At 41.3% G+C, this 24676-nt stretch overlaps 1 pseudogene; it reads left to right on the forward strand.

Moving 5' to 3' along the window:
- Window positions 1–24676, forward strand: part of LOC124788972 — a 181894-nt pseudogene that overhangs the window by 12563 nt on the left and 144655 nt on the right.

The raw sequence follows: 24676 nt of genomic DNA on the forward strand, positions 1-24676 counted from the left end.
TTTGTCTTTTTGCCCAACTTTCACATACGTTGCAAATCCTCCTTTTTGCATGTTAATTCTACACGAAAATGATGCTAGTATAGAATCCCTAATATTTATCTTTTCTATTCCTGCGGCCACATGATGTTCTTAGATGCACAGAACATCTACAAGGCGGCCCTCCTAATGTCATCTAGTCTTCTAGTGTGTGGAGAAGGTTCATTAACGACGCAATGCATGCTTCTCCAAGCATTCGCAGCCGGGTTCATGTCAGCGGAAACCGCAGGCCATTCGATTGTACTGATTCCCACCTCCTGCAAAACGTTTTATTTAGTTAAGTGTACATTAAAGCAAGACATGTTTTTTAAAAAAGTCTTAAAAAGGCACTATCGTAGATTTATGAAAAGCGCAGTATTTTATCCAAACAACACGTAACGACAGGATGGCGAGCGTGGTGAACGCGAGAATAAGATGAAATAATTAGCGACTAGATAACATCATACAAGTAGAAGCAGGGAATGTCGGTTCTGAAATAAACTTCGGTTGGTGGTTTTGCATGTGGTTGTAGGGGAGGGAGTAGAAGGCATGGTTACGGGAGAATACGGGCTTGGTAGTAGGAACGAGACAGGAGAAAGGCTAATTGAGTTCTTCTACAAATATCATTTAATAATAGCGAATACTCAAAGAATAACAAGAGGAAGGATATACTTCGAAAAGACCGGGAAGCACGGAAGCTTTCAACTGGATTACCTCACGGTCAGACAGAGACGCCGAAATTAGATATTGGACTGTATGGCTTAGCTAGCTGCAGATATATACTAAGATCACAATTGAGTAATGATGAATAGTTGACTGAACTTCAAGAGAATCCTCCGAAGCAATCAATATGTAAGGATGTAGGATATTTAAAAGCTGAGGAATGACGAACGCGCTTGAAGCTCGCTAACGATGTGTATGCTGCGATAAGGAACATCAGAGTAGGCAGCTCAGCTAAAGAGGAGAGGATGGGTCTAAGAAGGACAATCACACATATTGAACAAATAAACCAAAGGACAAGGAAAGTAGTTCGGAAGAAACCTTGGGTAACAGACGAAATACTTCACTAGATCGATGACAGAAAGAAGTACCAAAACGATCTGGGAAAGACAGGAATACAGCAGTATAAATCCCTTAGGAATAAAATAAATAGCAAATGCTGACGCAGCCAAGAGGAAATGATTGCTGGAAAGATGCAAAGAAATCAAAAAATAAATGATCGTTGAGAGGACTGAGTGAGCAAATACAAAAGCCAAAACAACTATCGGTGGAATTTAAAGCAAGAGTGGTAACATTAAGAGTACAATGGGAATATAAGTGGAAAGGGTACAATGAAGGCGACTACTTGGGAGAAGACTACTCTGACAACATATTGGAAGGAATATAAGGGATTCAGTATCAGTGAGAAATTAAAAGAGCTCTGGAAGACTAAAATAACGCATAATGGAAGTTCTGAAATCATTGATGGAACTGGCAACCAAACAACTATTCAAGTTGCTATGTAGAATCTACTTATCCAGCTACGTACTTCCATGCACACCGTCCACACAATTCAAAAGCGCTGTAAGTGCGAAAAATACCTTACAATCAGTTTAAAACCTCATGCATCCAAGCTGCTCTTTAGAATAACATATGGAAGAATGAAATGAAAATTGAGAATCTGTTAGATCAGTTTGGCCTTAGGAAAGGTAAAGGCACCAGAGAGGCAGTTGTGACGTTGCGGTTGATAATGGAAGCAAGAATGAAGAAACATGAAAACACCTTCATAGAGTATGTCGATATGGAACACGCGTTCGACAATGGCGTGGTCCAAGATGTTCGATATTCTGAGGAAAATAGGGGTAAGCTATGGGGATAGGTAGGTAATATAGAATATGTACAAAAACTAAGAAGCAACAATAAGACTGGAAGACCAAGAAACGATTGCTCAGATTTAAAAGGGTTTAAAATAAGGATGTAGTTTTTTGCTCGCAGTGTTCAGTCTTTACATCGAAGAAGCACTAGCAGAAATAAAAGAAAGCTGCAACAGTAGGATTAAAATTCAAGGTGAAGAAGAACTATAGGACCTCTTGAGTGAAATGAAAAATGTAATGAGTTCATAACGTGGATTGAGAGTAAACTGGAAAAAGAGACAGAGGTAATAAGAACAGCAGAAGTGAGAATAGCGAGAAATTTAGCAACAAAATTGGGGATCATGAAGCATACGAATTTAATTAATTCTGCTACCCTGGGAACAAAACTATCCACGACGGACGAAGCTAGGAGAACATAAGAACCAGACTAGCGACGTCAGAGACGCAATTTCGGGCCAAGAGAAGTCTACTGGTATCAAACATTGGCCTTAATTTGAAGAAGAAATTCCCAAGAACGTACATTTGGAACACAGCGTTGTATGGTAGTGATTCAAGGACAGTGGGGAAACCAGAACAGAAGAACACCGAAAAGTTTGAGGTGTGGTGCTACGGAAGAATGTTGAAATTCAGGTGGACTGACAAAGTAAGGAATGTCTAGGTTCTTTACAGAATTGGCAAAGTAAGGAACATACAGAAAAAACTTGCAAGAAGAAGGGGCAGGATAACTGGACATCAGTTACGGCGTGAAAGAATAAACTGTGTGGTACTAGAAGAAGCTGTAGTGGGCAAAACCTGTAGATGAAGAGATTGGAATACATTCAGCAAATTATTGAGGGCGTAGGTTGCAAGAGCCACTCTGACAGGAAGAGGTTGGCGCAGGAGAGGAATTCGTGGCGGGAAAAACCTGTCAGGACACTCATTACTCAAAAACATGACTTTATAAATAAGTAAACTGCATAGCGAATCTCGAGGGGTTAATAATAGTGTCAAACTAAAATAATTACCGTTTAAACAACGCAAACGTATGTTAATAACAATTCACACATTTGCTAATGGCCTGGATGTAAATTTAAGAACGTAAATAATAATTATTCCAAAGTTGCAGTAGAAAAATGTTAAGGGGTTGACTACTAAATTGGAATAATGGCAATGTTGCAATAGAAAAATGTTAAGACGTTAACTACTAAATTGGAAAGCAAATGCTCAAAGTCTCACAGGACAGTTTCCCACTATTAATCGCAACATAAAACTAAACTCTGTTATCCTAAATATTCACTACGAAAACAGGCAGATAATTACATGACATGCAGGTCTCGATACTAATCAAAGAATATTAATTAAACTTCTAAGTCACCTCAAGTCCCACGCAAAGCTCATAAAGTTCAATGGACGCTGAAACTCAGTCACTGAAACCTCTATCTAATTTTCCATGGACATTTTAAAGCATTCACTCGCGCTCTGTAAAATTATTTTAGCGATCAAAACTTTAAATTACGCACCAGCTTCACTACGCGGACCATGTGGATTGACACTTAGTACCCTCAGATGCAGATGCCAACAATGAAAGACCGCAAACGAAAAACGAAAGAAGAAAGCCCAGGTGCATAGTGCTGCTACCCCTTAAATACACTCTCTGGCGGCACATACTACTGAATCCATGTTAAATATTAAAAGAATGACCCATATTAAAAGCAACTACCATTTGTTCATAAATGCACCACGTTAAAATAAACTCACAATTATACAAATATTTTGTGACTTCTCATTACAAAAACATTAAAATATTACGTAAATTTTGACGAAATTCATAAACAAGCCTATACCCAGTTTTACATCGTTGGATGAATTACGTTAAAATTATAATGTACATGTGGCTCACTTCAGGAATGAATGTCAATCTGCCCTCTTGTGTGTTACTTCTTACTCATATTTCCGTAGCGACTTAACGTAACTTTTACTGATGGGATTTACATACATAACTTTTACAGTGTATCTAATAGTTAACTGTAGCTATTCATTACCTGGAACAATTATGTGATGAACTATGCAACCCACGCTGCCTTCGTACTACGTGTAGCTTGCGGAGAATTTATGTCTGTGGCACAGCTATCTCTTGTAAAGTCGTCCATAACTTTATATGTACAGCAAGGGATCCAAATATCTTCCCCCTAGGTACTTTCGGTTTCTACAGTTGGTAACAAATGTTTTATCGAGAAAATCTGTTGTTGGCAGTACTGGTAGCTTCCGCGTATGAATGTATTAAATTTTTTACGCTGAGGTGAGTTAATGCACCTGTAAAATTAACAGCCAGCAATTCCTAGGGTGAACGCAGATTTGCGTTCAAATATTGGGCTGTATTTCAGTCATGTGTTGCAGTTTCTCGTGTTTAATTGTTACAGTCAAGAATGTAATCTAGATCCCTGTAGCGGCTATTACTATAAACTGAGGATGTTCGTAATTTCGTCCCCTGTGTTGTTCCTATTTTCGTCCCGGGACGAAATTTGGAACTGTTGTTAAAAACTGATTGTATCTGCTATTTGTAACGATTTTCCATATTTATGATATGGGAAAACAAAAGCGGGGGGGGGGGGGGGGTATGGGGAGATGGATCCGTTAGACGAAATGCATGGTTTGCTATCACGTAACATCTATGTTGACATATAACTTCATATGCGACACATGAAAATAATTTGAAAATTTGATCAGTTATGGACTTCCAATAGGTTTATAATAGTAAAAGTGTTCGTCAATGTTACAGTAGAAAAATGCATTTGAATTAATTTTAATTTGGATAATTTTTTTGGGGATAAATTGCAAATACTTTTTTCTATTTATATTTTTGGAATGTAAATGTTTATGTTAAATATTAGCTTTAGTATATCATAAAAATGTAACTGTAACGTGCCTAAAAGTCGAGGATAAATTCAGGAAAAGGTTTAACTATTTGCAGCCTTTTCCACATCCTTACAGGGCTTATACAGGTCCTGATGAAATTTGCGACCCCTGCCTCGCCTGCAGGAGTTGTAATGCATCCTACTGTGGTGTATGCAGACTTTGCCAGCTCTCGTTTGACACTTCATATGATTTGATGGCTCCATTAGTTTGTTACTAATGTATATCGTCCAGTAAAACATTCACAATTAAAAACAGTTGTAGCCTTCTTAACGCTTTTGTAGAACCACGTTTATAATGGCATTGAACTCGTATCTTCATCATGACTTGTGAGGTGTATTTGGTTTTATTGCTTGACGTTTGTAAGATATGTAACGCTGTTTCTCTGAAAATGCGATACCCATCTTATATTTCGTACCTCCAATAGCAGATTTTTTGTAACGACACAAAATCCGCAGAACGTACGCTGTCGTCAACATGAGAGACGCGTGAGAAATCTGAACTAAATGAGCGAAGTGAGTGAGAGTCAGACTTCACTTTGTTACATTATTCCTGGAGGAGTGACGCAAGCAGTCGTTCCTTCCGCCGTGTCTCGATCTACATAGCTGCTGAATAACAGAACATGACACCTTTGTTTTATTCTACGGGTCCAGAGGGCGGGCGTCTACTTTCTGAAGTTGACATATAGAGAAAAAGACGGACCCGCAGTGGAGTCATATTCGCTAAGGGGTCTTACGCCACTTCTTTTCAAAGGAAATGTGCCAGCAGTTCCCTCGTTGTAATGCTCGTTTTACCGTATAGACAAGCTTCAACCGTCTACCATCTTTGTTAATCACTTAATGCTTGAAAGTGAGACGAAAATTACACAGAAACCCTTGAGACAGTTCTCCAGATCCTCAGAAACGTACCCGGTCGATATTTCAATCCTCCATTTGTCACAAGATTAGCTTATAAGTTCTTATGAATTGTTAATTAAAATGTAATGAAAGTTTTAAAACTAGTGATCTTTTCCTCAGCCCTTCTTCCATTACTACTTACAACTATTAATTTCTATTCATGCTACATTTCTCAGAGTAACGAGGCTTCACAAGATGCACAGAAATGTTGGACAATTTAGACCTAACAGTGGATTTTCGTCTTCAGGTCGGAGCTCGTCGAACCCCTACTTTCATCTTACGACACCGAAGACGAAGTTAGTGGAAAGATTTCAGCGGAAGACACATCCAGAGAGAAGAAATCCACGCCAATAGAACGGTAAATCAACAAACAATAATATGAGTATATAGAAAACATTTTACCACCGTAAGCTCACGAAAGTAATTTATCGAATTGATATTATGTTTTTAATTTCAGGGCTTCCACTGAGGAACTGGAAGGTGAAGAATCACCATCTCCTGTGCCTTTCTTAAGACTGGTAAGGAAATAACCTACTGAAAATTACACTTAGCGCTACAGTCCTTTGTACACAGATTTGACACATTGTTCTAATGTTTGTAGAATTAAATTGTATTGTGTTCCGAAGGATCTCTTTATACTCGTAGCATACATCGAAATATACTACTTTGCTCACATAGTCAAAAAACGAAGATTCATGTGATGTAACGATGCATCCACCGCGTTCAGTCACAGGTTTCTTTCGGAATTAAAAAAAAAAAACCATATCAGTGGAAAATCATACAATACTGTGTTTCAGATGTACAATCCAAATAACTTATTCCTCTACTTAAAAAATGGTTCAAATGGCTCTAAGGACTATGGGACTTAACATCGGAGGTCATCAGTCCCCTAGACTTAGAAACTACTTAAACCTAACTAACCTAAGGACATCACACACATCCATGCCCGAGGCCTGATTCGAACCTGTGACCGTAGGAGCAGCACGGTTCCGGACTGAAGCGCCTAGAACCGCTCGGTCACAACGGCCGGCTCCTCTAATTAGTTCACACTTCAAATAGCTGGGTCGTGCGATCTCTAGTAGAAACCTATGCGTTTCCTTTTATCTTTTATTTCTCCTTCCTAAATGCTAGAATCTTGTTATTTTAGAAAATTGTTCGAATTTATGTCGTAAAGGGATAATATGTCATAACATCTTTCGTATCTTCCAAAATTTCTATCTTCTATTCATAAATCGTTAATTTTAAGATTTTCATTTCTTAACTATATTTAAGTTTGCAAAAGTTCAAAGCTGCAGCGTTATTAGTCCTTACTACCAATAAGAAATATCAAATAAGTTTCACATTATGTGCATGTGCAACTTCATATTTTGAAAGTACGACCTGTCTTGGTAATTAGGTGGCAGGTCGTTTGTAAATGGCAGCAAAAAAAAAAAAGTTAATTAAACGGACGTACCGTTGGTCTTTCTGAGGCCTAGTCGGATGGAGTTCCGCTACTGATCACTATGTCAGCTTCTTTGACTTCGTATCTTTTCCTTTACGGAATCAGTTTCACCTTCGTGCTCTGTCTTTTACGTTTTTCTTCCCAATCTGCATTTTTCCTAGTCAGCAATTCACAAGCGTAAGGTGTTAATACTGGTCGCTATCACATTCGTCTGCTTGTCACTTTTGTTATGTAATGTTAAGTGTTCTCTAAATATTCGAGGATAGTCCTGTTACCTATTAGATTTCAAGAACAGGCTGCGTAACCTTCTACTTTCCACTCCTTTTAATCACTCTAGACATAAAACTGACGGCTGCCAACTTCTTTCTTTGCAGATTATGCTGTACCAAACTTACCACTAGACGACATGTTTCTTTCCCATCAATCTCCTCTTCCTCTTCTTTTACCACGCATTACGGAAACTTTTTCTCCGTATACAATTGCGATTTACTCTGGCGTCCAGTCATTTATTGCACTGTTTCTTCCGAACTTAAGAGATCTTCATTATCTACACCTTGTAGGTTAACTTCTAAACATTTTACGTTTCTAAACTGGATAATGGAACACGGGAGGCAATACTGACCTTACGACTTATCTTGGAAGAAAGATTAAGGAAAGGCAAACCTACGTTTCTAGCATTTGTAGACTTAGAGAAAGCTTTTGACAGTGTTGACTGGAATACTCTCTTTCAAATTCTAAAGATGGCAGGGGTAAAATACAGGGAGCGAAAGGCCATTTACAATTTGTACAGAAAACAGATGGCAGTTATAAGAGTCGAGGGACATGAAAGGGAAGCAGTGGTTGGGAAGGGAGTAAGACAGGGATGTAGCCTCTCCCCGATGTTGTTCAATCTGTATATTGAGCAAGCAGTAAAGGAAACAAAAGAAAAATTCGGAGTAGGTATTAAAATTCACGGAGAAGAAATAAAAACTTTGAGGTTCGCCGATGACATTGTAATTCTGTCAGAGACAGCAAAGGACTTGGAAGAGCAGTTGAATGGAATGGACAGTGTCTTGAAAGGAGGATATAAGATGAACATCAACAAAAGCAAAACAAGGATAATGGAATGTAGTCTAATTAAGTCGGGTGATGCTGAAGGAATTAGATTGGGAAATGAGACACTTAAAGTAGTAAAGGAGTTTTGCTATTTAGGGAGCAAAATAACTGATGATGATGGTCGAAGTAGAGAGGATATAAAATGTAGACTGGCAATGGCAAGGAAAGCGTTTCTGAAGAAGAGAAATTTGTTAACATCGAGTATAGATTTAAGTGTCAGGAAGTCATTTCTGAAAGTATTTGTATGGAGTGTAGTCATGTATGGAAGTGAAACATGGATGATAAATAGTTTGGACAAGAAGAGAATAGAAGCTTTCGAAATGTGGTGCTACAGATGAATGCTGAAGATTAGATGGGTAGATCACATAACTAATGAGGAAGTATTGAATAGGATTGGGGAGACGAGAAGTTTGTGGCACAACTTGACCAGAAGAAGGGATCGGTTGGTAGGACATGTTCTGAGGCATCAAGGGATCACCAATTTAGTATTGGAGGGCAGCGTAGAGGGTAAAAATCGTAGAGGGAGACCAAGAGATGAATACACTAAGCAGATTCAGAAGGATGTAGGTTGCAGTAGGTACTGGGAGATGAAAAAGCTTGCACAGGATAGAGTAGCATGGAGAGCTGCATCAAACCAGTCTCAGGACTGAAGACCACAACAACAACAACAAACTGGATAATTTTTCTATCGACCATCTCCATGACAACTTTACATTTCAGTATCATCTATTATTTATTCTAATCAATACCTCCTCATTAGTTATGTGATCTACCCATCTAATCTTCAGCATTCTTCTGTAGCACCACATTTCAAAAGCATCTATTCTCTTCTTGTCCAAACTATTTATCGTCCACGTTTCACTTCCATACATGGCTACACTCCTTACAAATACTTTCAGAAACGACTTCCTGACACTTAAATCTATACTCGATGTTAGCAAATTCCTCTTCTTCAGAACGCTTTCCTTGCCATTGCCAGTCTACATTTTATATCCTCTTTACTTCGACAATCGTCAGTTATTTTGCTCCCCAAATAGCAAAACCCCTTTACTACTTTAAGTGTCTCATTTCCTAATCTAATTCCCTCAGCATCACCCGACTTACTTCGACTACATTCCATTATCCTCATTTTGCTTTTGTTGATGTTCATCTTATATCCTCCTTTCAAGACACTGTCCATTCCGTTCAACTGATCTTCCAAGTCCTTTGCTGTCTCTGACAGAATTACAATGTCATCGGTGAACCTCAACGTTTTTATTTCTTTTCCATGGACTTTAATACCTACTCCGAATTTTTCTTTTGTTTCCTTTACTGGTTGCACGATATACAGATTGAATAATATCGGGGAGAGGCTACAACCCTGTCTCACTCCCTTCCCAACCGCTGCTTCCCTTTCATGCCCCTCGACTCTTATAACTGCCATCTGGTTTCTGTACAAATTGTAAATAGCCTTTCGCTCCCTGTATTTTACCCCTGCCACCTTCAGAATTTGAAACAGAGTATTCCAGTCAACATTGTCAAAAGCTTTCTCTATACAAATGCTAGAAATGTAGGTTTGCCTTTCCTTAATCTATTTTCTAAGATAAGTCGTAGGGTGAGTATTGCCTCACGTGTTCCAACATTTCTACGGAATCCAAACTGATCTTCGCCGAGGTCGGCTTTCACCAGTTTTTCCATTCGTCTGTAAAGAATTCGCGTTAGTATTTTGCAGCTGTGACTTATTAAACTGATAGTTCCGTAATTATCGCATCTGTCAACACTTGCTTTCTTTGGGATTGGAATTATTATATTCTTCTTGAAGTCTGAGGGTATTTCGCCTGCCTCATACATCTTACTCACCAGATGGTAGATTTTTGTCAGGACTGGCTCTCCCAACGCCGTCAGTAGTTCTAATGGAATGTTGTCTACTCCCGGGGCCTTGTTTCGACTCAGGTCTTTCAGTGCTCTGTCAAACTCTTCACGCGGTATCGTATCTCCCATTTCATCTTCATCTACATCCTCTTCCATTTCCACAAAATTGTCCTCAAGTACATCACCCTTGTATAGACTCTCTATATACTCCTTCCACCTTTCTGCTTTCCCTTCTTTGCTTAGAACTGGGTGTACATCTGAGCTCTTGATATTCATACAGGTGGCTCTTTTTTCGCCGAAGGTCATGTAAGTCGCGTAAATAACGGGCCGCTGATTTGGTGATGACGCCCGATGGTGACTCAGATGGGTTCCATAGGATTTACATCAGGCGGATTTGTGCGCCGAGACATCAACGCGAGTTCTCTATAATGCTCGTCAAACCACTGTAGCACGGTTATGGCTCCGAGACACCGGCAGTTATACTGCTGGCGTTCACCTCGATGCCGGCGTTTGAGGTGACGACCATCTACCTAGTGCAGCAAAAGTGTGATTTATCCCAAGAGCCGACACGTTTCCGCTGATCGACGATCTAAATGCGATGGTCCCGTGCCCACTGCAATCGTAACTGACGATGTCGACGCCTCAACATTTGAATATGTATGGGTGCTCTGCTGTGGAGTTCCATGTTCAACAATGTGCGATGAACGCTGTGCTCTGAAATACTTGTGCGTGGACCAATATGTTGCTCTTTAGCCAGAGATGCCACAGATCGCCATCTATTCTACTGTACAGGGCAGACAAGCCTCCGAATTCTATGTTCTGTGAAGAGTCGTGGACATCCAACCATTTAGCACCTAGTGGTATTTTCACTGTCCTTCTACTTCTTTCCGTAGAGTCCCACGACAGTGGCACGTGAAAATTCAACCAGCTTAGCCGTTTTCCAGATATTCACAGGGGCTGTGTAATAATCAAAATGGCTCTGAGCACTATGCGACTTAACTTCTGAGGTCATCAGTCGCCTAGAACTTAGAACTAATTAAACCTAACTAACCTAAGGACATCACACTCATCCATGCCCGAGGCAGGATTCGAACCTGCGACCGTAGCAGTCCCGCGGTTCCGGACTGCTGTGTAATAATAATACGTCGTTTGTCAAAGTCGCTTATCTCAAGGAATCTTCCCGTTTGCGGCCCATGTCCTCGCTAGGACGATCCCCTATCCGTGTCTGCTCCGCTTACATACTTGGATGCCGCCTGGTGACGTTGCGGGAACGTGACGCGGCAACGGAAGCATGTAAGCGGAGCAGACATGGACAGGAGATCACCCTAGCGAAGATATGCATTGCAGATTGGGAAATCTATTGAGATGAGCTACTTTGACAAAGGGCAGATTATTATTACGCAGAATCTGTAAACGAGTATCTCGAAAACGGCGCACAACCGTTCATCGTACATTATGAACATGGAAGTCTGCCATCATCGAGGTGAACGATGGCTCGAAATGTACTGCGTGCCACCGACGCCGACTGGTGGGGGCAGTATTATGCTATGGGAGACACTCTCCTGAGCTTGCATGTAAACTGTGGTGGTAATCGAAGACATTCTTACAGTTGCGAACCACCTGCAACCCTTCACGCTTGATGTCTTCCCGACGGCGATGTCATCGTTCGGCAGTATAACTGCCCGTGACTCAGAACCGTGCTACAATGATTTGAGTAGCATTATAGTGAACTGACGATGATGTCTCGGCGACCAAATTCGTCTGATGTAAATCCTATTGACCTATCTGCGTCGCTATCGGGCGCTGTCACAACGTGCGAAAATCAGCGTCCCGTTATTTACGTGAATTACATGACCTGTGCGTAGGCATCTAATGCAACCTACCTCCACAAACGTACCAGCAAACTGTCGGATCCGTGATGCGCAGAATGAGTGATGTATTTCGTTCCAAAGACGGACAAAGAAGTTCTTAAGCAGGTACATTCTTCAGTATACACAACTTAGTTGAACCAATGTTTTTCTCAAAGGAGTTATACCACAGACTCCTCTTCGATATTGAATCAATATCTATGAATCCTAGACGGAATGGACATTCACTTTCGTTTTACTTATTTAGTAAACGGCTTGGAAATCGTCCATTGAACTAACTTCACTTCTAAAGACGGCTTTTCTTTTGACTGATTAAAATGCAATATTTTCTGGTTACAACGTATTATCTTGCACGCAGGGGTGAGGAGGCTGACTTTTGTGTCTTCATTCTTCTAGAATAAAACAGTTACAGCAATATTCCAGTTTTTGGAAACTGTCTGCCTTTGCAACCATTCCTTAATTAATTTTGCAAGTATCTTTACTATTAAAATTTTATTCGTGGTTGTCAAGAGCACTTAAGATGCACGTTTTAAGAGTAGAAACAATCAGCTGCACAAATTTTTATTACATTAACTTCTTGACTAATTTCGGCAAATTAATGCGTCATTAATCATGGAATTAAGCTTACATTGGAAAGCTGCTGTCAAGCAAAGTTTGGAAGATAGAGTCCTACAAGAAATGGGTGTAGAATAAAATTTTAGTGATTACTAGGGTTGAATGACGATTAACAGCACATAAATAACAATAAATGTACAGTATTAAACAAAATAAAAGTTCCTTCGTTGAAATTTTTACATAGCACTGTCGAGCAGTTAAAAAGTAACGTAATAAGTGCGAAGATATGATGCCAAAAAAAACTTCGTATCATAAGCAAAACACTAAAACAGCACGAGACTTTGATGATTAGCGCCAATAGACTGATAGTTTAAAAATAAAAGATTTCATTAATGTGAGAAGCAATGAGCGCTGGTATACCTAAAAGCTTACCAAGACTAAACACAATGAGGACGCTTGTGTCTCTAACGTAAGTCGAACGAAACTGAACATCACTTTGAATCTTAAGTCACGTGCTAATCAAGCGTATAAATTTTTACGCGAAAATGACAAAGCTTGTAAAACGGGCTGAAGAATGCGTTCAATGATCCGGCTTATTTAATATTCAGCTGATGGTGGCGCCGTGGGCTGACGGAGAAGAGGCGCTGCAATGAACTTTCCAGTATCTTGACGTAGAGGCCGGCCGCAGGATACGAGTTTCCAACGACGCGAGTAAGTGGGCCCCGCCCCGACTAAGACATCCCATTCGATAGCGAACGCGAGGTCCCAGTGCGTATTCACAAGTTGTCATTCTGTTTAGGACCTCTACCTATAACTCTTATAAATGCTAACCGCAGCATAGCACATGTCCGTTAGTAACTTAAAACTTTAGCTAGATAAAAGCGTAACGCAGGAAAATGTATTAGGCACACTGACCATTATACAGATAGGTAGCCCGCGGCTCTGACTAAGCATCACAGTTAAAATGTATTCAAAAATATACAAAAATAAATTAAGTTAAAAAGCACTAATACATCTTGAGCAGATAACAAAGTTAAAAAAAAAGTAAATAACAGATGAAAATGCATGCAAACAGGAAGGTTGCAAGTCATTTGAATCGACAGCCTACAAATGAGCGCCTTTACTACGTGATGTAACACACTGGTTAAGTAAATAAGGAGGTTACAAATCATTTGAAAAGAAAGGAAATACAATCAAAAATCAACCTCTTTCTAAACGAGAGCTGATCATTCAGCATATCTTTGGAGCTCGGTGGGAAAGCTTATAAATGTTTATCTCTTCTAAAAGATTCAATTTGCACCCTTTATACACTACGTGCAAGATTTCAGTATCAACTAATGAAAGCGGTGGGTGTAAGTACTTTTGAGCTTTATGGTTCAAATGGTTCAAATGGCTCTGAGCACTACGAGACTTAACTTCTAAGGTCATCAGTCCCCTAGAACTTACAACTACTTAAACCTAACTAACCTAAGGACATCACACACATCCATGCCCGAGGCAGGATTCGAACCTGCGACGTAGCGGTCGCGCGGTTCCAGACTGTAACGCCTTTAACCGCTTGGCCACCCCGGCCCGCTCAGCTTTATGATGTTCTGCGAACGTAGACTTAAAAGCATTCTCGCCGTCTTTGTTCAATAGATATTCATGGAACCGAGTCTTAAATGCCCTTCTTGTTTGTCCTATATAAAATCCCGGACATTCAAAATGGTTCAAATGGCTCTGAGCACTATGGGACTTAACATCTGAGGTCATCAGTCCCCTACAACTTAGAGCTACTTAAACCTAACTATCCTAAGGACATCACACACATCCATGCCCGAGGCAGGATTCGAACCTGCGACCGTAGCGGTCGCGCGGGGCCATACTGAAGTGCCTAGAACCGCTCGGCGACAATGGCCGGCCCTGGGCATTCGCTGCACTGAATTTTGTATATCCCAGATTTTAGACTTTTATCTGTAGGAGGTCTGTCGTTATGTATGAGAAGAAGCATAGTGAGATTATTGATGGTAAACGCCTCAACGCGGTCGTATTTTTTAAATTATCTCGCAGTCCGATAGGAAATACCATCTATGAATGGAATAGAAAAATATTTCTTTGCAGTAGGGTCATCTTTATTCAGTAAAAATATACCGTTCCGTGACAACAGCAGACGGTGTTCAAGAGACCTCAAACATCCAGTCACTCACAGGATGAAAAAATGCAATTCTATGCCTATAGGGATGGCAGAAAGGAACATGGACGGTAATGCGTTTTATAGAGATGTCAGACTTAAATTTCCCATCTATTAGCCACAATTTTAGGTCAAGGAAGCTGAGTTCATGGTACTGTTCTCGATTTCGTACGTGAATTTAATTTTCAGTCGAAAGATATTCAGTGTATCGCTAAGAGATATGAACTCGTCGACATCACCTTTGAACTATGCAGGGTATAACGGTATCAGTAGTACTACTTGTCTTCAAGAGTTTAGTGATTCCTATTGAAACACAATGACTTTCTGCAGCGTTGAATTTGTTGGCATATAGAATTACGTTCTACATAACTGGTATTACAAGAAAATTTTCATTATTTTCATTATTCACTGTGTTTTTTGTTCCTTTCTGGGTCTACAGAAAAAATTTATCTATAGAAACCCTAAACAAAATCCTGCATTAGTTTTGCAGTATGAGTCCTGTAATAATTTGGTGACAAAATTCTGTGTTAAAGAATGAAGTGTGATGTCTACCTGAAGTAAATTTACTTTGGATTTATTTGTTTATTTTCTTATCGTACAGTTTTCAAGTACGCTATTAAAATTAAACGCAAACTGTAACACATGTAACTGACGAACAGACGTTTATACTTTTATCGTAATAATAGTGTTGCTTATTTCCATTAGAAAATCGTCGGAGTTCCATTATGCCCTATTGGGACTATGAGTACTAATGTGGCAACCTGTTTCCCTGGCTGCTCAGCAATCTCATTCTGGGGATGGAGCATTACCCGTCTCTTCGTACCTTTATTATTGCCATATGTTTCGTTTATCAATGTTTCATTTAGTTTTTCACATACTCTCGAAGACAATCCATAGCCTCAAACTACATACCTTGGGATTATCCTAGTCCTCGAGGCTTTCTGACGTCTTCCAAAAATCCCTTGTTCATCCCAATGAGAACAGTGATATTCTACACTGAATATAATTCATGCGAAATCACTCTTGGACAGACATTCGCCTCAGTCTTCGAGAAGCTACGTTACAATGAGCTTGCCCATCTCTCTCTTAACATTGTCTAGTTTTCCCACAAGTATCAGACTTTTAACATTCCACACATTACTTCAAAAAACTTAATTATCTGCCCCTCTACTGACAGCTCCTTCCCTGGCAGTGCTCAAATAAGTTTGAAAGGACCGCACTGTACATTCGTTCGTCTCTCTCTCTCTTTTTTATTGTCTTTTTCCAAGGACGTGTTCATGATAAGAGCATACTCGAAAGTTACACATACTGTGGATACACGTTTCGTGTATTTGCAGCAGTGGTTTCCATTTGCGTCTGCATCCCCAAGACCTTGATAATTGCCGACACCTCCCCCTTTACCACTCCAAGAGATAAATGAGTCAGGATTCTCCACTGTCTGTGGACACTGCTGTAGTCAGAAAACGAGTGACCTACGGCTTATCGTAAATTCTGGGATATTATAACTCACTACATTCAGTCAAATTGTTGGACTGAATGGTGTTCTTTACACTGGTGCTCGAAAGTGAGATCCACTATATAAAGGCGACACTTCCTTCCAGTAGAAATAATTGAACGCATTTGCACTGAATCCTCTTTTTACGTAACCGTCAGGTTTGTTGGTCTAGTGGCAAAGGGCCGTGCCTGTATACCAAAAGATACCGGCATTGAATCTCCTTCCAAGCACTTTTTTCAGTCTGCCTTTAACCTAGCATTCACCTCTCACTGTTGTGCAGATTCGTCAGAAACAACACGTGGTTCGAATTGCACGTAGAACTATAGCTCCATCTTTCCCATTCCCCATTCCCAGTTCAATAACTGGGATGAATTAGGGACGCGTAAGGTGCCGAAGTGGCGTCCAGTTTATTGAAAGACTTACACTGTGTCGTTGTGCTATCTTGTCGAACTTTCAAGCAATTTCATCGGGAGAAATAATTAATTCAGGGTTGTGCGGTAAGCGAAATGCATGTTGACACAATCCTGTCGTCACTGAGGCGTTGTTACAAAACGGCATCACAGTTCACGATTATTATTCGCGAAGGAGAATTTTGTTTGTGGGTCCATACATAGGGGTACGCATAAATTTATGCACAGAAGGGACAAGAATAAATATTGCCATTTTTTGATATAAACGAGTTAGTCAGTTTCGAGATGTGTCATTCCAAAAGAACTGCGATCAGCCACGTAATGCTAAAATTGGCTAAATGAGAGGTTTCGTGGAACCAGAGAAATTCAGTTGTAGAAGTTCGTGAAAACTGAGCAATGAATAAAATCTTCGTGTTCCAGAATCCAGGGGAAGACAAGCACGTCCTATTGTTGCTCAGGAGATAAAATATATCTTTTGGAAGCAGCAGTTCGACAACTGTATCCACAAATATACTTAATTGTTTTTTATTTCCTATTTACTTACATTTAACTTTTTGGAACTAGTTTTGGGGACACAGCCCCATTCTCAAACCTCCATTCTTGTTGAAAGCCAGTCAGGTAGCATTCAGTGACAGTGAATGGAAATATCTTATTTCACAGTACCGTTTCTCGACGGCTGGAGAGCGGTTCGTCCTCGCGCTAGGCTTGATGGCTGCGTTAGGTGCGGCCGCCGTCAAACCTATAGACAACCTGCTATTTGGGGACTTCACTAAGACTATGGTGGACTACGGTGGAGCCCTGGCGAATGCAACGGCGTCCGGAACAATAGTCTCCGACAAGGAGACGGCAGCTTTCCTAGATGGCGCCAAGAACTACGCCATGTACTCCTGCATCGTGGGCGCAGTAAACTTTCTCTTCATTTACGTTTGCATCTCTACCTTCAACTGCGTCGCACATAGGCAGGTATGTTTCCCATAAATTAAAAAATAGTCGTGAGACTTCAGACCGTTTTCAGCTTAACGCATTCGTCAGCATGAAAGACAGATGGAAGGAATGAAACGGTACACAGTCGACAGTGTTCGTGGCTTGGTTGTTGGGGTTGTAATTGAACTGTGCAGTCCTGGTGCGAATGGAAGCCAGTAAATGGGACAGTGCTCGCTCGCGCCGCCCTCGTGAATTTGCAGCTTGTTTGCTTCGGCTCTTCTTATGACGTTGCGGTTTGAATCAACATTTAACTTATAACGGATACGCAGATGAAAATGAGACAGATGGTAAACAAAGTAAGTAAATTGTTTATTATTTCAAAATTTTAGTAAGTTTACCCCAGTGTGCCACAAGACGGTAAATGCGCTCACGGAAAAATATTTGCGGTTGACTACGGAAACGTTATTGTACCTAGGCGTGCACATCTTCGTCCGAATCAAATCGACGGCCACGAATGTATTTTTCTTCAGGGCTCCAAAAATATGAACAGCACATGGTGAGCGATCGGAACTGTATGGAGGATGTGTAAGGGATTCCCTGGGAGACTTGTGCAGCATAATCGAAATAACCTTGGCGCCAAGAGGCCGAAGGGCCCCACATGTGTCAATGTTACTCGTGTACGCTGCAGGCGTTCCACATCCTCCATAAAGTCCCGATCGCTCACCACGTGCTTTTCATACTATTGGAGCCATGGAAAAAAACATTCGTGGCTGTCGATTTGCTTCTGATGAAGATTTGCACGCCTGTGCACACCCATGGTTCCGTAGGCAATCACAAACATTTTTCCTTGAAGCCACTGGCCGTCTTGTATCACAGTTACAGCCGTTACTTTTGAAATAATAAATAATTTACTTGTTTTCTTTCCGTCTATCTAGTTTCCGTTTGACTGACCCATACAGGAACTGCTTAGATAACTTTTTGCACGACCTTTATCACTTGCAGTACTTCTTTAAGACAGGATATCGCTACGTGTCTCCATCGTGGATGGCACAATGCGGCTTGCGCACGCTGTTCGGTCTGTCGACATGTCTCGGTGTCATTTCAGGCTTGGATGACGTGCTCCACATAAGGTAAGAAAGACCGTCAGTTCGGGAAATTGTTCGCCGAAAGGGAATACGGTGGCGGGCTGAAAAGTAATGCCTCCGAGTATTTTACTCCGTTGTCAGTATCGGTTGAGGTACCTATTATATATCATGTGTATTAATCGGTCTAATTTCTCGCTTCGTTGACCCGAGTTGCAACTTTTTGCCGCGAGAGGGCTCCAAATCGTAGCAAGTGATACAAGACGGTGTGTAACGGAGGTATGTCCATGCTTGAAAGACACTCAGAAAATAGAAAGCACGAATTCGAAGAATTCGTTCACACATGTGGCTCTCTCCTTCAGAATGACAGTGCCGGCCCACACACGAACGCTGCAACATCAGCAACAGTCCAACGTCCTGGGGTTCACTGTCATCGGTCTTCCTCCATCAATGCCGACTTGGCCATATCCGATTTCCATCAGTTTCCGAAACTTACAAAATACCTTCGAGGACTTCACTTTGATAGTGACGAAGCAGTGCAAGGAGACATGATGTGGTTGCTCCGTCCAAAAAGTCAATCGAACAAATTTCCGTCTTAAAAGAAAAGTAGAACAAACTAAATTAATTACAAAAAATTTGTAGTCTGGGCAACCAAAGCTGCGATAAATCAAGTTGAGAAATACGCCTAAGAATAAAAGGATTTTACAGCTGAAGCTGTTTTATTTCTCAGGGTAAATTAACTGTAGTTAAATTAGTAATAGCTTATTAAAATTCAAGTAAAGCAATGTATTAACTTCGCAGTTTTCGTTTTATATTGTTTGTCAAATCCTTCTTGTGTGTTGGCTTCCTTCGCATTCCAATTTTTCAATTCCGCTGAAGGTTAATTGTGACTTTAGCATCAAAGAGGCTTCTAAATTAGTCGAGATGAATGGGATAAACTTGAAAATTCCGTACGTTTTGTGCATGGAAGCAAACGTTATTATGAGATCACAAAAATCTTGCTATAACTAAAGAAGCTTTCACTACTTAATCATTTCCAGTAACGAAAGACCGTTGCTCATTCCAAAATATAAATAGATACAATGGGAATAATACCGCAAATTTTTCTTACGAGAACTATAAATATTTCTATCGTAACTCTATGTTCACTTAGTGTTTGTGTTGCACCAAGTGAACTCGCAGTTACGACAGTTCTCGTAACAAAACTTTTCAGTTAGTGTCAGATCAATCGTGCTGTTAACTGATCTGTGGCTATGGAAAAGCAGTTTTCGACCGGGAAAAAGAATAACTATTAAATCCCCTGAGCATGTCGAATATAAAGGGCGTAACGCGTCTGTAACATGAATAAACTTGTGATTCTTAATATTTTCCAACCGTTAAGAGTATTCCATTAACTTTCTGGATTGCAGCCGGATGACGTCGACCTCTTGTCACGATATTTCGACTAACACCATTCAGCAGTCTTCAGGTAACTGTTTTGCACCGGAGGTTGCTAGTTCTCATTGCTAACGTCATGGCAAAAATTGGCGCCAAGACGTGTGAGCAAAGGCAGCCGCCACATGACCGACCTCTGTCGAGTTTCGCGTCCTCTTCGAATACTGTTCCATGTATGGTGCGCAGACACATGCGTAGTCGTGATACCACATGCGCGCTCTCTGTCGGAATGCGGGCTCGCAGAGCTAAAATTTAGATATCAAATGAATAGAAGTAACTTTCTACACGTGTCATCGTCATAAAATGCTTTTTTTCTGAAGATAATAAAGAAATTACGGTTTCCACGCCTTATCTAAATGAAATCAGCTATCACGATTAATTATAACTCTCTCCAAACGTATTTCTATTGATTCCTTACTACACACAACAACAAAAACTTTTGCATCACCCCGGTTCCCAGAGCTGCTGCAGATAGACGTTGACTGTTCAGAGATGTCAATAAACCCGCCCAAAGATGTAAACAGCCATGCATGAGCAGTGCCTATTAGGCGGAGGGGGTCCGACAGCAGATCAGTTCCAGTCATTCCAACAGGGAGGAGGTACACGGGTCGTGTTGTCTGTAGTTCAACTATACCTAGACGGTCAGTACCGCTGCTCGATCGCATCCGCGTTGTTACTTTGTGCCAGGAAGGGCTCTCAACAAGGGAAGTGTCCAGGCGTCTCGGAGTGAAACACAGCGATATTGTTCGGACATTGAGGAGATACAGAGGAACAGGGACTGTCAATGGCAATGCCTCGCTCAGGCCGCCCAAGGGCTACTACTGCAGTGGATGACCGCTACCTACCGTTTATGGCTCGGAGGAACCCTGAAGCAATGCCACCATGTTGAATAACGTTTTTCGTGCAGCCACAGGACGTCGTGCTACGACTGAAACTGCGCGCAATAGGTTGCTTGGTACACGACTTCACTCCCGACGTCCAAGGCGATGTCCATCTTTGCTACCACGACACCATGCAGCGAGGTACAGATGGGCCCAACAACATGCCGAATGGACCGCACAGGATTGGCATCATGTTCTCTTCACCGATGAGTGCCGCGTATGCCTTCAACAAGATAATCGTCGGAGACGTGTCTGGAGGCAATCCGGTCAGGCTTAACGCCTTAGACACAATGTCCCGCGAGTGCATTAAGGTGGAGGTTCCCTGCTGTTTTGGGGAGGTATTATGTGGGGCCGACGTACACCACTGGTGTTCACGGAAGGCGCCGTAACGTCTGTGCGATACGTGAACGCCAATCTCCGACCGATAATTCAACCATATCAGCAGCATGTTGGCAACAATTCGCGACACCACCGTGCTCATCTTGTGAATGACTTCCTTCAGGATAACGACATCGCTCGACTAGAGTGGCCAGCATGTTCTCCAGACATGAACCCTATCGGGCATACCTAGGATAGATTGAAAAGGGCTGTTTATGGACGACGTGACTCACCAACCACCCCGAGGGATCTACGCCGAATCGCCGTTGAGGAGTGGGAAAATCTGGACCAAAAGTGCCTTGACGAACTTGTGGATAGTATACCACGACGGATACGGGCATGCATCAATGCAAGAGGACGTGCTACTGGGTATTAGAGGTACCGTTGTGTACAGCAATCTAGACCACCACTTCTGAAGGTCTCGCCATATGGTGGTACAACATGCAGTGTGTGATTTTCATGAGCAATAAAAAGGGCGGAAATGATGTTTCTGTTGATCTCTATTCTAATTTTCTGTACAGATATCGGAACGCTCGTAACCGAGGTGATGAAAAACATTTTTTGATGTGTGTAATTGAATCCCAGAAGGATCTCGTAGATGCCAAGATTTCTATGGCACAATATTCCATGGAACGTCGTGTGGAGAATCAGTGCTCGGCTATGGCTGAGAAAGGCGAGTGCGGCGATCTTGTTCAATGCTGCTCTCACGCACTGTGGCCCTTGTCTGACCAACACAGGCTTTGGCACTCTGGTAAGGTGTTCTGTAAATTCCAGCGCTCCGCTATCCTAGATCGTCCTTTACTGGCAGAAAAGAACACAAAAAGAGGGCGCGTAACTCGACAGATGTCGCTCATGTTGCGGCTGTCTTTGCGCATGCGTCTCCACGCGAACTTTTTGTTTCAAGTTAGCGATGTGAACTAGCAATTTCCAGTTATGTAAAATATGTAATTCTCATGAGAAAGTAAAACAAATTCAAAACACTATCTGACTCCTAAACGTTAATTGAAACAGTTAAACAAACACTACTTCCGTAAGCTATGAACAACAAAACTAAATTCACCTGCATAGCTAATACTTGTATATTGCACGTGAGAACTGTGTTATAAAGTCAGAAAACCAAGCTGAATACGTGTTGGCTTTCTGCTTGTAGCATCCAACTGTGCAATGCGGATGTCTCCCCACTTTTACGGTCATAGACTTGACACGAAAAATTAAACTGTCTGAATGATTATCTAAATCCCGATTATCATTTTCATGCATCATTCTAATTGTGGGCGAGATTACGTCGCTGAGTGCTCGACCTAATATCATACGAAAAAGTCGCTTATTATCAGTGTCTCGTGGGATTATAATTCTGTGAGTGATCTCCAATTCATCCTGGTTGGTTTTGGATCGTGAAACAGTGCCGCAAGGTTCAACAAAAAAGCGCCACGCTTTATTGAGTTAATAGAAATAACAATAAGGTATACGTTGAAATAACGCGAAAAGAAATCGATGGATAAGCAATTAAATTGTAACTAAATGCAATAAAACGGTTTTACAGACTTGCATAGGAAGTCAAGCCTACAAGTTTCAGATTCATGACAAGCAATAGAAAAATCATATTCTCATCCCACGTTTCTTGAATAAGTAAAAACTGTTTATACTTCAGAGTGGGGTAATATCACTGAAACTCTAACACAACAAAGCGAAAATATAACGTATCCAGCTACACTCAGCTAAATAAAAATAAGCAACATATGAGCTTCTGTTTTACTTCATGCTAGCACCTGGCCCGGTTGCTACTGGTGGAGGGATCCCAACCACGCTGTGGCGAGCTAGCCTCGTCACAATAACAAAGCTTCACCACGGTAAGTGTATTTAAATAATCTCTCCCAGTTCTTCACAGAATCAGCACAACTGCTTGCATCTACACCAGACAAAGGCAGTATTCTCTCCTACACAGTTCCATGGACTAACATTCAACAGAACCCAGAACAGTACACACAATCAAGTGTAAAGGAAGGAAGAAGAAGAATGGCGAACACTAATTAAAAGAAGAAAGACCTCATGGCCTACAAACGGTTTCCATTGGTTGAAAGCTGACTGACTCCACAAGGACATAAAATTGCTGATTCATACTATATTGGAAACATAGATATAAAAAATCTGCTTTCAACCAAAAATGGTTCAAATGGCTCTGAGCGCTATGGGACTTAACATCTGAGGTCATCACTCCCCTAGAACTTAGAACTACTTAAACCTAACCAATCTGAGGACATCACACACATCCATGCCCGAGGCAGCATTCGAACCTGCGACCGTAGTGGTCGCGCTGTTCCTGACTGAAGCGCCTAGAACCGCTCGGCCACAACGGCCGGCCTGCTTTGAACCCTTCTCTTGTGTTAGCAAGACTGGTCACAGGTCCTATTGTGGACACATCGTCTGAACTCCTGCTGGCGGAGATATCCACTTCCGTCGGTCTTGCTGTAGATACCTAAATTACACTGACCTGCGTCATTCAGATGGTGATGTCGCCTGTGCACAGCAGAAGCGCTTGTCCTGGATTCGCCGCACTCAGGATCTGGATGAATGTCTGTAGCTGTGCAGACGTGAAGTCTTACTGGAGTTAATGGTCAAATAATAGCAAGCAAGTTTCTTGAAGGGGTGACGTTTCTAATTCTTGTAATTTCCTTTTCCGTTGCTTACAGAAACACCTTTACACAATCACTTGTCATCCACCTGCACCGTATGCAGATTACAACGGGCTTAACACTTGTGTAATGCGCAAAAACAATGATAGTTGCATTTAACAAACTCTATCCGGAGCCACAATTTGATTCATAAGGCATATGCTACTGTAACCAGCGGGACCTATGCAACCGCTCACCTCCAGCGGCCCTTCCCGGTTGGCACTATATTACCTTGACACAGGGTAGGAAAGTGTTTCCTTGTGTTTTGGCCCAATTAGAGCCCCCCGTTTTGTTGCCTATGTATGTATGTTGCCTGCTGGATTCGATCTTCTTGGGCGGCTTCTTACGTTGCTGATGTAATGCCACTTCACCAAGGACACTACACAGGACGCTCCCTTTCCCCCAGGTCATTTACCCTCCCTCTCTCATAATCCTATGGCAACATACTGCCCAACACTGCGTAATCTTAGATATCACTCACATCATAATTATATATTACAAGCAAAATATAATATGCACACGTGAAAGTGTTGTGTGAACAGGAAACGCCCATGACCCCCTCCAAGGTAAATTGGACAGATTTGGAAAGTTCCGTGGAGGAGATCACCAGAGGACATTACAAATTGTTAGATAACATTCTAATGAAACTGCCTAAAGTTTTTTTTTTAAATCGCAATAAATTGAGTCCTAGAGAAAGAATATTGTTATGATGTACATTCTAATACAATAAATTGTGTGAAGTTTTTATACTGTAGTAAATTGAA

This window comes from Schistocerca piceifrons, chromosome 3, assembly GCF_021461385.2.
Source record: "Schistocerca piceifrons isolate TAMUIC-IGC-003096 chromosome 3, iqSchPice1.1, whole genome shotgun sequence".
Classification (NCBI taxonomy): Eukaryota; Metazoa; Arthropoda; class Insecta; order Orthoptera; family Acrididae; genus Schistocerca; species Schistocerca piceifrons.